The sequence below is a fragment of the Gigantopelta aegis genome, chromosome 4 (genome assembly GCF_016097555.1).
Source record: "Gigantopelta aegis isolate Gae_Host chromosome 4, Gae_host_genome, whole genome shotgun sequence".
NCBI classification, from domain to species: Eukaryota; Metazoa; Mollusca; class Gastropoda; order Neomphalida; family Peltospiridae; genus Gigantopelta; species Gigantopelta aegis.
In genome coordinates this window covers 44,291,189-44,303,688 of record NC_054702.1, presented here as the reverse complement: position 1 = coordinate 44,303,688, position 12,500 = coordinate 44,291,189, and the positions used below count along the sequence as shown (strand labels likewise).

At 39.3% G+C, this 12,500-nt stretch overlaps 1 protein-coding gene across 1 annotated transcript in view; it reads left to right on the top strand.

Annotated features, from left to right (window-relative positions):
• Positions 1-4,703: 4,703 nt before the first annotated feature.
• The window catches only part of LOC121370595 (globin C, coelomic-like), a 48,581-nt gene continuing 40,784 nt past the window's right edge, over positions 4,704-12,500 (top strand). Inside the window, exon 1 of the mRNA XM_041495923.1 lies at positions 4,704-5,300. The gene's annotated coding sequence lies outside the window, so the exon portion shown is untranslated. The remainder of the gene's footprint in view (positions 5,301-12,500) is intronic.

Here is a 12,500-nt window from a genome sequence, read left to right as displayed (position 1 = left end):
CTCCTTTCTCTCCTCTCCTCCTCTTCCCCTCTCTCTTTCCCTCCCTCTCCTTTCTTTCTGTTTTCTGCTTTTTTCCCCCCTTTTTCTATCTTTCCTCTTCCTTTATATTTGTCTCTCTTTTTCCGTCCTCTTTATTTCCACCTCAGCTCCTCCTTGTTCCCCTTTGGTTTATCTTTCTTCGTCTCCTGCTTCCTTGATCAAATTCCTTTCCGCTTTCCTTTCTTCGTGAAACTTGTCCTCACACCTCTCACTTTAACTTTTGTCCCGCTTGGTTCTTTTTCTCCCCTTCCCCTTTCTTTTTTCCCTACTCCTCTGCTTTCCCCCTGTTAACCTCCAAAACCCTCTCTCCCTCCCTCTTCTCCTATATCCAGTTCCTTTTTCTTGCTGTCTAGCCTCCTCCCAATCTTCTCTGTTTTCCTCCTTCCTTCCTCATTTTCTTCCCCCCTCTTTCTTCCGTCTTTCCGTTAATTCTTTATCTAATCCTCCTCTTTTCTTTTCCCCCTGTTGACCCTTCTCATTTTTCTCGCTTTCTCTCTATCCTTTCTCCTCGCTCCTCCCTTCAGTTTATCTTTCTTCCCTCTTTCCCTTCTCCTCTTTCCTCTTTTTCTCCTTCTCTCTCTCATTTCCTCAATCTCTTTCCTTCCCCTTTCCTTCGTCTCCTGACAATTTGGTCCTCTCCCCTTCTCTCTTCTTTGTTTCTTCTCCCTCCCTCTGCTTCCTCTTTCTACACTCTTTTGACCTCAAAAAACGCTTCTCTTTTTTACCCTTCTCACCATTTCATTTTTCTCTCTCCGATTTCCCTACTTTCCCAACCCTCTAAAGGCCCCCTCCCTCTCCCCTCATTTTTCAGGGTTCGGAACTCTCTGTCCCTTTGGTCTACATTTCCTCTCTTCTCTCACTCCTTATCTCTCCTCTCTTTCCCTCTCCTTCCTCTTTTCGCCTCCTTCTCCCATCTCCATACCGCCATCCCTTTTTTCCACGTCTTATACTTCCTTGTCCACCTCCTCCTTCCGCCCTCTCCCCATTCTGACTTACACTGTCTGCTCCCCCACCTCTCTCCTCGCCTTCTTTCGCCTTTACTCCCCTCTGCTCCTGTCTCCGCCTTCTCCGCGCTCCCCTCTCTTCTCTCTCGCCTCTCTCTCTCTCCTCTCTCGCCCTCTCTCTCTCTCTCTCCGCCCCAAATACCGCCGTCCACTTTGCATTGTCTGATATCATGGCATGTTAGTCGGGAAGAACAAGAAGTACTAGCTTTATCAAAAAACTGGTATCCCCTTTTCTTTTCCCTGCGTATTGACCTCCCCCCCTCTTATAACGACAGTTTTCGTGAAGCATTTATTTTTCTAAAACCCCTATTAACATGTGTCTTTTCCAGCAGATCGCGACTAGTTGAAACGACGATCGTTAACAGAAACCAAGAGGAATACGTCTCGTGGTTTAGGTCTGGTTTGAACGCATTTTATCTGAAAACAAATGGTTTAATGACATCTCTGTCTCTCTCTTTCTTTTTCTGTCTCTGTGAAATCCATGGTTAGATGGCCTTTCAGCTGGAGGGTGGGTGGGTGTGGCAGAGAACACGCTGGGGCCTCCAGTTAAAGAATTGGAACGGCCAGTGTCCCGTTGCCACCCCCACCCAACATCCCGCTTCCGACGTCTATGGCTGTGATCCATCCTGTAAATAGGTAAAGGGTAAATGGGTATATAGGGTATATAATACACATTACTACTACTACTACTACTACTACTACTACTAATAATAATAATAATAATAATAATAATAATACTGCTACTACTACTAATAATAATAATAAGGCGTGCGTGCATGGGAAGGGTTTCACTCGTCAGTCGAGATCCCCCTGCTAAAATCCCTGTACACGCGCTTGCTACTACTACTACTCACTGGGCGTAGGAAGCAGTGGGAGGGGGGTGGGGGGGGGGGAGACAAGGGGCTGTGCCCCCCACTTTTCTTGATCCAGTAGCCGCAGCGATGGTCAATATATATATATAATATATAATATATATCGTTATGCGTGTGTGCCCCCTACCCCCCCCCCCCCCCACACCCACCCTTTTTGGCACCTTCCTACGCCACCCCGCTACTATTCTCTCCAATCATTACCCTTAGCATGGCAACCACTACTACTACTAGCATGTTTGTAGAAAATGGCCTACGGCACCTTCCTCTGAGTAGTGGGAAAAACCTATCTATAATCTCCCGCACCATCAACAACACAGTGGAAAAATTCGACATATCATTATTACATTCGTCCTGCTTGTAAGTTATATTGTCGGTAATGTTATTTAGCGTTTAGGTATGAACACATTTCCATGTATAAACCCAGTTTACCAGTTTACTTTCATTTTGAATATTTGTGTTTGCGCGCGCGCGCGCACGCGCGCGCGTGTGTGTGTGTGTGTGTGTGTGTGTGTGTTTGTGTTGTGTGTGTGTGTGTGTGTGTGTGTGTGTTGTGTTTGTGTGTGTGTGTGTGTGTGTGTTTGTTTGTTTTTGTCAGTATAGCTACATAATCGTAAACTGAGTGAAACTATATGCAACTGAGAATTTCAAATCATTTGTTTACGTTTTCGGTAGTAAGTTGATATAAGACTTGCCAAATGTCAAAAGCCGTGATAGGTGCTGTCCTATGGGGAAAATGCATATAAAATATATCTTGCTGCGAATGAAAATAAAAATGTAGCAGGTTTCCTCTGAAGAGTACGTGTCAGAATTATCAAATCTTTACAATCCAGTATCAATGATTAATTATTCAATGAGTTCTAGTGGTGTCGTTAAACACAACAAACTTTAACTTGTTTCATTTGCAATAATGTCTGTAACAGTTGTTGTTAATGTATTCTGGATTTTCAGCTAGCAACAAATGTCCCTTCTAGAAAACTGTAGCCATAGCATTTACCTCCTCGGTGGACCCATTTGCTCACCATAAGCGTACGAGAACGGGGGCAGGGGGGCAACTGCCCACCCTCACCACCACAACTGTTGAAGCAAAACATCAAATTCGGGCAAAATTGATACAAATATTGGGGAAAATTTGCTAACCTGAGGCCTTTTTATGATGTATTTCCATCATTCTACCCTCAAAATTAGTTGCAATCCATGTACAAACATACAGTGATTCATTTGCAACCCTATATAGCTGTTTGGTAGTACTGTTATGAATAACTGTTACTATCCAGATTCGGGCATTTTTGTTTAATCCGGGCAAAAACGAGCTGCTCCCCAAAATCGAAGCCTGTACGCCTATGTCGCTGATTGGGGTTTTCCCGTTGCAGCCAGTACACCATGGCTGGTATATCAAAAGCTAAGGTATGTGCATATATATGGGAAAGTGTATATAAAAGATCCCTTATTACTGCTAATGGAAAAACGTAGCGGGTTTCCTCTGTTGATCCCCATCTGTGGGGCCATTGAGCTAGTTCTCGTTCTAGACAGAGCACAACAACTGGTGTACCAAAGGCCATGGTATGTGCTATTCTGTCTGTATGATGGTGCATATAAAAGATCTCCAATTGCTACTAATGGAAAAATGTAGCGTGTTTTCTCTCTGGAGACTACTGTCAAATGTTTGACATCCACTAGCCGATGATTAGTATATCAATGTGCTCTAGTGATGAATATGAACATTGCTCAGAAAATTGGTTTATGCCTCATCGTGATAATACTTGAATACACTATATTTCCTCGGTTAATTTTATGTATTTCTAATGTGATTAAAGGTAATTCGCATTTGAGAAAGTATCATGTCGTAACCACTGGGACGTTTTCATCATTTCGTGAATATTTTAGACATTCGAACGTGGATAGTCTTCAGTGGTCGTTCTTCCCTGCAACCCTGTCGTCTCTTTTACCAAAACATACGAAGGCCATCACTCGTTCGGCTATCTTCACAGATTTATTAAGGAATCGCATGTTCCTGATAACTCCATTACTAAAATCAAAATAGTAGCATGTCTCTTTAAGATGATTAAACACCAAAGCGCAAAATGTGTACGTATTTCTACTATCTGTACAAGTTTTGATATATTATCTTTAGGCGGAAAGGAAAGTTGGGCTATTCATGTTATAAACGGTTGATTAATCCCAATATTATTAATGTAAACTTTGATGGTATGTAATGGCGTGTAATGCTGCAGTGAGTCCTAGACGATTGGTCCGTACGTTATTTTGTATTTGTATGTTTGTTTAAAAACCTTCTTAGATAATCTAATAAATAGTTTTTTAATTGTTTTTCTCTCCTAATTTTATAACAATTGATTTATAACTGTAATTATTTTATAGTGTCATGTCATTTAATGCATTAGCAGAGCTACTCACCTTAATTGCGTGTTTTCATGTTTCATTTCGACACAAAAGCTATATGAAGTGCACGCACACATGCACTGATACACACATGCGCGCGCGCACACACACACACACACACACACACACACTCTCTCGCTCTCTCTCTCTCTCTCTCTCTCTCTCTCTCTCTCTCTCTCTCTCTCTCTCTCTCACGCACACACAGGCAGACACACACATGCACAGATACATACATACACGCACACACGTTCACAAACGCGTACACACACGCATACACACACGCACACATACACACAATCACACACACACTCTCACACCCGCACACACACACACATTCACTCTCACACATACACACGTACACACACACGTAAACACACGTACGTACACACATGTTCGTACACACGTACACACTACACAGTGTATTTGATCTACACTGTGTACGCACACTAATCCAATCCAGTGATTTACAGCCGTTCTGAGATCGAGTTCAAACCAATACGTTTGCGCTTCTCGGTCATCCGCTGCGTGGACTGAAAGCGGACATTTTCTCTGGGATACTATTGATCAGTGCGTATAAAGGAAAAATGCATTAAGCATTAATGTATGGCCACAGTCCCCTTGTATCGGCGTTTTCAAAAGCCGCTGAAACATTTGAATATCTCCACTTACCGCTCGGATATAGATGCCTTAGCGCGGCTACCAACACAATTTGTTTTACCAGATCACAGATAGATTAGGTGTGTTTGATGCAGGCAGGAAACAACGTTTGCCGGCATGCTTTCTAAACAGAAGTTTTCAGTAACTGTAGAAAATTAAAGCGTGCTTCTCCTAATTGTCTTCGGATATGGAAGTGTGAGTACATAGGATGAACACGAGGACACCGAGATGGGTGTTCGTAGAACAGCATTCAGGAGTTGCACGTGATGTGATCTGGACTGGACGTGCTCTACTGGGAATCATACGAAGCACCAAAGTCATATAGTTTAAGGTAAGATGGTGCTGCTAATTGTGTGCTTTGGATAGGTTATGTTGTTCATAGCGCCTATAAGTTTTATAAAAAAAAAAAAACCCAGTAACCAGAGGATGGGGTTATCATTTTGGTTGTGGCATATTTACAAAAACATTATAGTATAAATAGGGTCATATCTAACAGAGGTTGTTGTCATCATCAGCCAATCATTCACCCCCCACCCCCCACCCCTCACCCCCAAAACCCACAAACAAACTTAAATTAAATAAGCGAAAAGTGTCTTTTTTAATTGAAAACGGTCCTTTTGTGAGCTGTCCGTATATCACTGTTGTTGGTTCGTTCTTTACGTATTTTTTATGTATGTATGTATGTATGTATCTATCTATATCTATATCTATATATATATATAGACAGACACACAGACAGGCAGATATATATATATATAGAGAGAGAGGATACTCCCCGAGTGTCTTGTGATATCATAATTTATCATCCATTAAAGGCTGTTGTAGGAGATTTCACTGGCACTATAATCTTGATTGGTCAAATTATAATCACAAGACAATGTTTTGTTACGTCACTGTGTTTGTTTCAGCGCTAAACCTACCATTAGTGACGTAACGCCACTGCCGTTCTGCTGGTTAACGAGTCTACCACTGACATTTAATCCACATTACTGACATTGTTTACAACTGTTGCAAATGAAAAGAATGATAATGGTTGATAGAAAGAATACCCCCCACCTCGTGTCTTGTGATATCATAGTTTGTCTTGTGATTAAAATTTGACCAATCAAGATTATAAGAAGCGATATCTCCTGCGGAGAATATCGCAAATTATAGTGCCAGCGATATCTGCTACAAAAGCCTTTAATGGATGATAAATTATGATATCACAAGACACTCGGGGAGTATCCTCTCTCTCTCTCTCTATATATATATATATATCTGCCTGTCTGTGTGTTTGTCTGCCCATATGACTTTCTGTCTCCGTATGTCTATCTGTCTATCTATATATATATATATATATCTATCTATTTTATCTATCTATCTATCTATCTATCTTATCTATCTGTCTATCTATCTATCTATCTATCTATCTATCTATCTATCTATACATGATATATATGATTCCCTCTCTGTCTATCTAATCTAATCTTCGTCTTTATGTTCGTCCGTCCGTCTGTCTATTCGTCTACCATCCATTCGTCTATCATCCAACCAGTCATCCATTCTTCCTTCTATCTATCCATTTATTCGCCCATTCAGTCATCCATCCATCCATACATCTATCCATATCTATCTATCCATATATCTATCTATCCATCCATCTATCCATCTATCATTGTTTGTTTATTTGGGGAAAAAAGAGTGACACATTTCGAATCTAGCTAGGTCTACAACAAAATTAATTGTCTTATACTACAAAACAACCAAGCACGCAAAAGATACATGAACTTCAGTAGGGAAAAATCGTTTTCGTTGTAATAAGTCGACAAACCCAACGATGTGTGTATATAGGCCTATATATGTTTTCTTATTTCCTTGATAACAAACAAATATTATATAATAGTAAATGTTTGTCTGCTGATCATAGAACCACGCCTATATTTCTGTTGGGTAATCATTTCATTTAGGCCACTGTTTTCCTACATTTATGTAAGAAAGAAAGAAATGTTTTATTTAACGACGCACTCAACACATTTTATGTACGGTTATATGGCGTCAGACATATGGTCAAGGACCACACAGAGTTTGGGAGGAAACCCGCTGTCGCCACTACATGGACTACTCTTTTCGATTAGCAGCAAGGGATCTTTTATTTGCGCTCCCCACAGGCAGGATAGCACAAACCATGGCCTTTGTTGAACCAGTTATGGATCACTGGTCGGTGCAAGTGGTTTACACCTACCCATTGAGCCTTGCGGACCACTCACTCAGGGTTTGGAGTCGGTATCTGGATTAAAAATTCCATGCCTCGACTGGGATCCGAACCCAGTACCTACCAGCCTGTAGACCGATGGCCTAACCACGACGCCACCGAGGCGGGTCACATTTATATAAGAGGCCGGGACGTAGCCCAGTAGTAAAGCGCTCACTTGATGCGCGGTCGGTTTAGGATCGATCCCCGTCGGTGGGCCCATTGGGCCATTTCTCGTTCTAGCCAGTGCACCACGACTGGTACACCAAAGGCCGTGGTATGTGCTATACTGTCTGTGGGGTGGTGCATATAAAAGATTCCTTGCTACTAATGGAAAAATGTAGCGGGTTTCCTCTCTAAGACTGTATGTCGGAATTACCCAAGTTTGACATACAATAGCCGATGATTAATAAATCAATGAGCACTAGTGGTGTCGTTAAACAAAACAATTCCAACATTTATACGTTCACTTCTCTACTGCCGCCGAAGAGTTCGTTTTATTGAACAAGACAGAGCTACATGTATATATCTAAACTATCATACTGTATGTTCGGGTATAAAATATTCAGGCGAAAATATTTGCTGAAGTAACGGTATTTTATTGTATTAATTCTGTAGAGGTAATTTTTTAAATATGTAGAAATATTATCTCTACAGAAATAACACAATAAAATACCGTTACTTCAGCAAATATTGTCGCCTGAATATTTCATACCCGAACATGCAGTAAGATAGTTTAGAAAGAAATGTTTTATTTAACGACGCACTCAACACATTTTATTTACGGTTATATGGCGTCAGACATATGGCTAAGGACAACACAGATTTTGAGAGGAAACCCGCTGTCGCCACTTTCCGATTAGCAGTAAGGGATCTTTTATTTGCGCTTCCCACAGGCAGGATAGCACAAACCATCACCTTTGTTGAACCAGTTGAGCCTTGCGGAGTTCTCACTCAGGGTTTGGAGTCGGTATCTGGATTAAAAATCCCATGCCTCGACTGGGATCCGAACTCAGTACCTACCAGCCTGTAGACCACGACGCCACCGAGGCCGGTAGAGGATAGATTAGATATATGGCTCTGTCTCGAATGTCGCCCAGTGAAAAAGCGCTCGCTTGATGCGCGATCGGTCTAGGATCTATCCCCGTCAGTGGGCCCATATTGTTATTTCTCATTCCAGCCAGTACACCACGACTGATATAACAAAGGTCCCATGATATATCAAAGGTCGTGGTATGTGCTATCCTGTCTGTGGGATGGCGCATATAAAAGATCCCTTGCTACTAATGAAAAATTTTTAGCGGGTTTCCTCTCTAAGACTACAGGTCAAACTTGTTTGACATCCAATAGCCGATGATTAATAAATCAGTGTGCTCTACTGGTGTCGTTAAACAACAACAAAAAACTGTCTCGAACATTACGTAACTGTTAAAGGGCCTTTAACTGTTCATTCTAACTTTTGTCGATCACGTTCGTGCATTTAGAGATGAGTTAAAGGCGCAGACCCTAGTTTCAACGCGTAAAAATGGACACTAAGTTTGGTTAAGTTACAAACCTGTACGACATTTGGATAACGTGAATTACCGTTAAAAATAGACTAAAACTCGACTCCATAAATGTTACTTCTCAGACGCACGTGCGTTTTTAAAAATATACAAAAAAATGCATGACCAGGATGACCAGAAAAACTTCGATTGTACGGAAATGGATAATCTAAACAATAAAATATAAGTAAAGTTTGATTTCAGCGATCATAAATGGCTCAAATAGTGAATGTTTAAAAACTAGGGTCTGTCCCTTTAAATACAATATAACCGGCCTCGGTGGCGTCGTGGTAGGCCATCGGTCTACAGGCTGGTAGGTACTGGGCTCGGATCCCAGTCGAGGCATGGGATTTTTAATCCAGATACCAACTCCAAACCCTGAGTGAGTGCTCCGCAAGGCTGAATGGGTAGGTGTAAACCACTTGCACCGACCAGTGATCCATAACTATTTCAACAAAGGCCATGGTTTGTGCTATCCTGCCTGTGGGAAGCGCAAATAAAAGATTCCTTGCTGCTAATCGGAAGAGTAGCCCATATAGTGGCGACAGCGGGTTTCCTCTCAAAATCCATGTGGTCCTTAACCATATGTCTGACGCCATATAACCGTAAATAAAATGTGTTGAGTGCGTCGTTAAATAACACATTTTTCTTTCATTTTTGAAATACAATACGTCAGTGCATCCAATTAACGACAGACAAAGCATCCTCTGCTAGTCATATTTTTCTTTTAATGGACGACTGATATTTGTTATATCAAATTTCGGTTAGCATCACCAGTAATGACGCACTAGGGACTATTAAATAACTGCACTAAATACGGTAACCAGTTTCAACAGCTCCACTGTGCACACGGCCACAGGTAATGTGTCATAAAGGGGTTACGGCTCAGAAGCCGAAGAAAATTTTATTTTTGGAATTCAAAACAAGGTTTATTCCTAAATGTTTTAGTGCATGGAATGGGGATATGGAACTTTCGAAGATTTAATATATATATATATATATATATATATATATATATATATATATATATATATATATATATATATATATATCACGCACGCACGCACGCATGCATGCATACATACATACATATATACATACATACATACAGTGTGGAAGTTTTGTGAATGTCGACTTCGATTGTGTTAAGCAATCCGTTTAACATCTCTAAACAGTTTTCAACCAATTAATCTGCAATTGATATTAAACGATCGAGACATCTTAAATTACGATACCAAAACATAAATATTTGAGCATGTTCGTAAAGACATTGATCAGACACAACGATTTGACTAAGAAAACAATAGCTTATTTGTTGTTGTTGTTGTTGTTGAGGGCGGAATTAGGCTCAATCGGTTGAGTGCTTGCTGACGTCACAGGATCAAACCACCTCGATCGATTCAGTCAACTGATTGAGTTTTTTCTCGTTCTAACCAGTACACTACAACTGGTCAAAGGCCGTGGTATATGCTTTCCTGCCTGTCGGAAAGTGCATATAAAAGATCCCTTGCTGCGTTAAGAAAAATGTTGCGAGTTTCCTCTGATAACTACGTGTCAGAATTATCACATGTTTGACATCCAGTAGCCGATGATTAATTAATTAATGTGCTCTAGTGGTGTCGTTAAACAAAACTAACTTATTTGTTGTTATTATTATTATTGTTATTATTTACCAGTCGGGCTGTCTGAGAAGATAAGTTGTTAATAATGGATACTGTTAAACCATCGATTACTTCTATTTATTTTCCTTTTTTGTTCTATCAGTTTATTCATTCGTTACTCTCAAACCTTTACTTTATTGATTGATTCATTGATTCATTGATTCATTGATTGCCATTATTGTATAATTTAATGTTGATTTACTGAACCGTTTAAAATAAATCGACAATTAAATGTGACACTGTAAAAATTAACTATCAGTATATTATTGATACAGTATGGATATTGTCAATGAGTATAGCTATGTACAATGACCTATTAACCAAAGTACTGGAACTACATGTATATAAAAAGTATTTCTCTGTATATAAAAAATATACTTGCCACATACACTTGAGAGGGTGAGAATTGTTTTAACCGTGGCCACGCCACACGAAGTTCTCTTTAAATGAAGTTTACATGGTATTTTAAAGGAACATTCCTGAGTTTGCAGCAATTTTTAAGATGTTATTGACTATCAGAGACTTTTTAACGATTGTAATTACATATCAAATATATTTTTCTGCATAAAATATTAGTGGCTGTATATTAAACGTGTTTCTGATCGTTCTAATATTTGTACTAGGTTAAATTTTATCTTATTTCCTAAAATATTGTACGTACGAAATTATTTGAAGACAAAATCCAGTTTGGGCTTCTTACAAATATTAAGACGATCAGAAAGACATTAAATATACATACACTGATATTCTAAGCAAGAAAATATATTTAACATGTAAGTTTAATCGTAGAAATATTTTATTAGTCGGAAACATCTTACAATGCAGCAAACTCAGGAATATCCCTTTAAGAACTGGTGAAATACTTTTCAATGCATTAATCTGGACATAGGCGTACGGGTTCCTACTGTTGTAGGTGGGTGGGGAGGGGGCAGGCTGGCTTTTACCCGAATTAAACGACAATGCCCGAATCTGGATAACAACATTTATTCATATTAGCATTACTACCAAACAGCTACATGTGTATAGTGTTGCAAACGCATTTTGAGGGTACAATGGTAGAAATATATTATGGTAAAAAGGTATCAGGTTAGCACATTTTGCACGAATATCTGTATAATTTCCCCCCGAATTTGAGGTTTGCCACCCCCTGCCTCTCCCCTGTCTCGTACGCTTATGTATTTGGCAGACATGGGGCGATTACATGATAAAAGTAATCGATTACGATTACGATTACTTAAGAATGTCATGATTACGATTACGATTATGAGGAAAATGAAAGTAATCGATTACGATTACGATTACTTAAGAATGTCATGATTACGATTACGATTACAAGGAAAATGAAAGTAATCGATTACGATTGCGATTACACTGCCCAGTAATCATGATTGCAATCATGATTACATTTTCACAAATATGAACTATTTTTGAGGTGATGTTACTAACATGAAATTGTTCACTTGATTTCACTAATTAAGAACAAATAATGGATAATTGTAATTGTATTTGGATATAGTAAAGAACCGCTATCAGTATTTTCTGATTCATAATCTGATATATAAATGCATTATTATAATAATAATAAGCATATAATAATCGGCCAAGTGTTTATCATTTTATACAGTTATTAAAGGCATATTGTCACAGACCACTGACCTATTTAAAGGCATATTGTCACAGACCACTGACCTATTTAATGGTCTAACAAAGTATTACCTGAACAAAAATGATTTGATTTGTCCCTAAATGTACTTTATTCAACCATATTTATAACCACCATACTCCATTTATTAATGATATTTTGTAAATATTATTGAATTATGGCAATGGTCCATAATAAAAAAAAAAAAAACTAAAATTGCGGAGAGGGTTGACATGGATTTCACTCCATTATGGTTCAGTTAAGGTGATGCGATAGCTAGATTTGGTTTCCAACAATTAATGTAATTTTTATTTATTATCCATTTTTAGAGAAATAAGGTCCTTAAATCCGTGACAGTATGCCTTTAACCACCCACCGGTAACAATTACTAGTATTAGGAACTGAATAACCTAGGAAAATATTTAGTGCAGGCGAATAAAATAAGAGATGG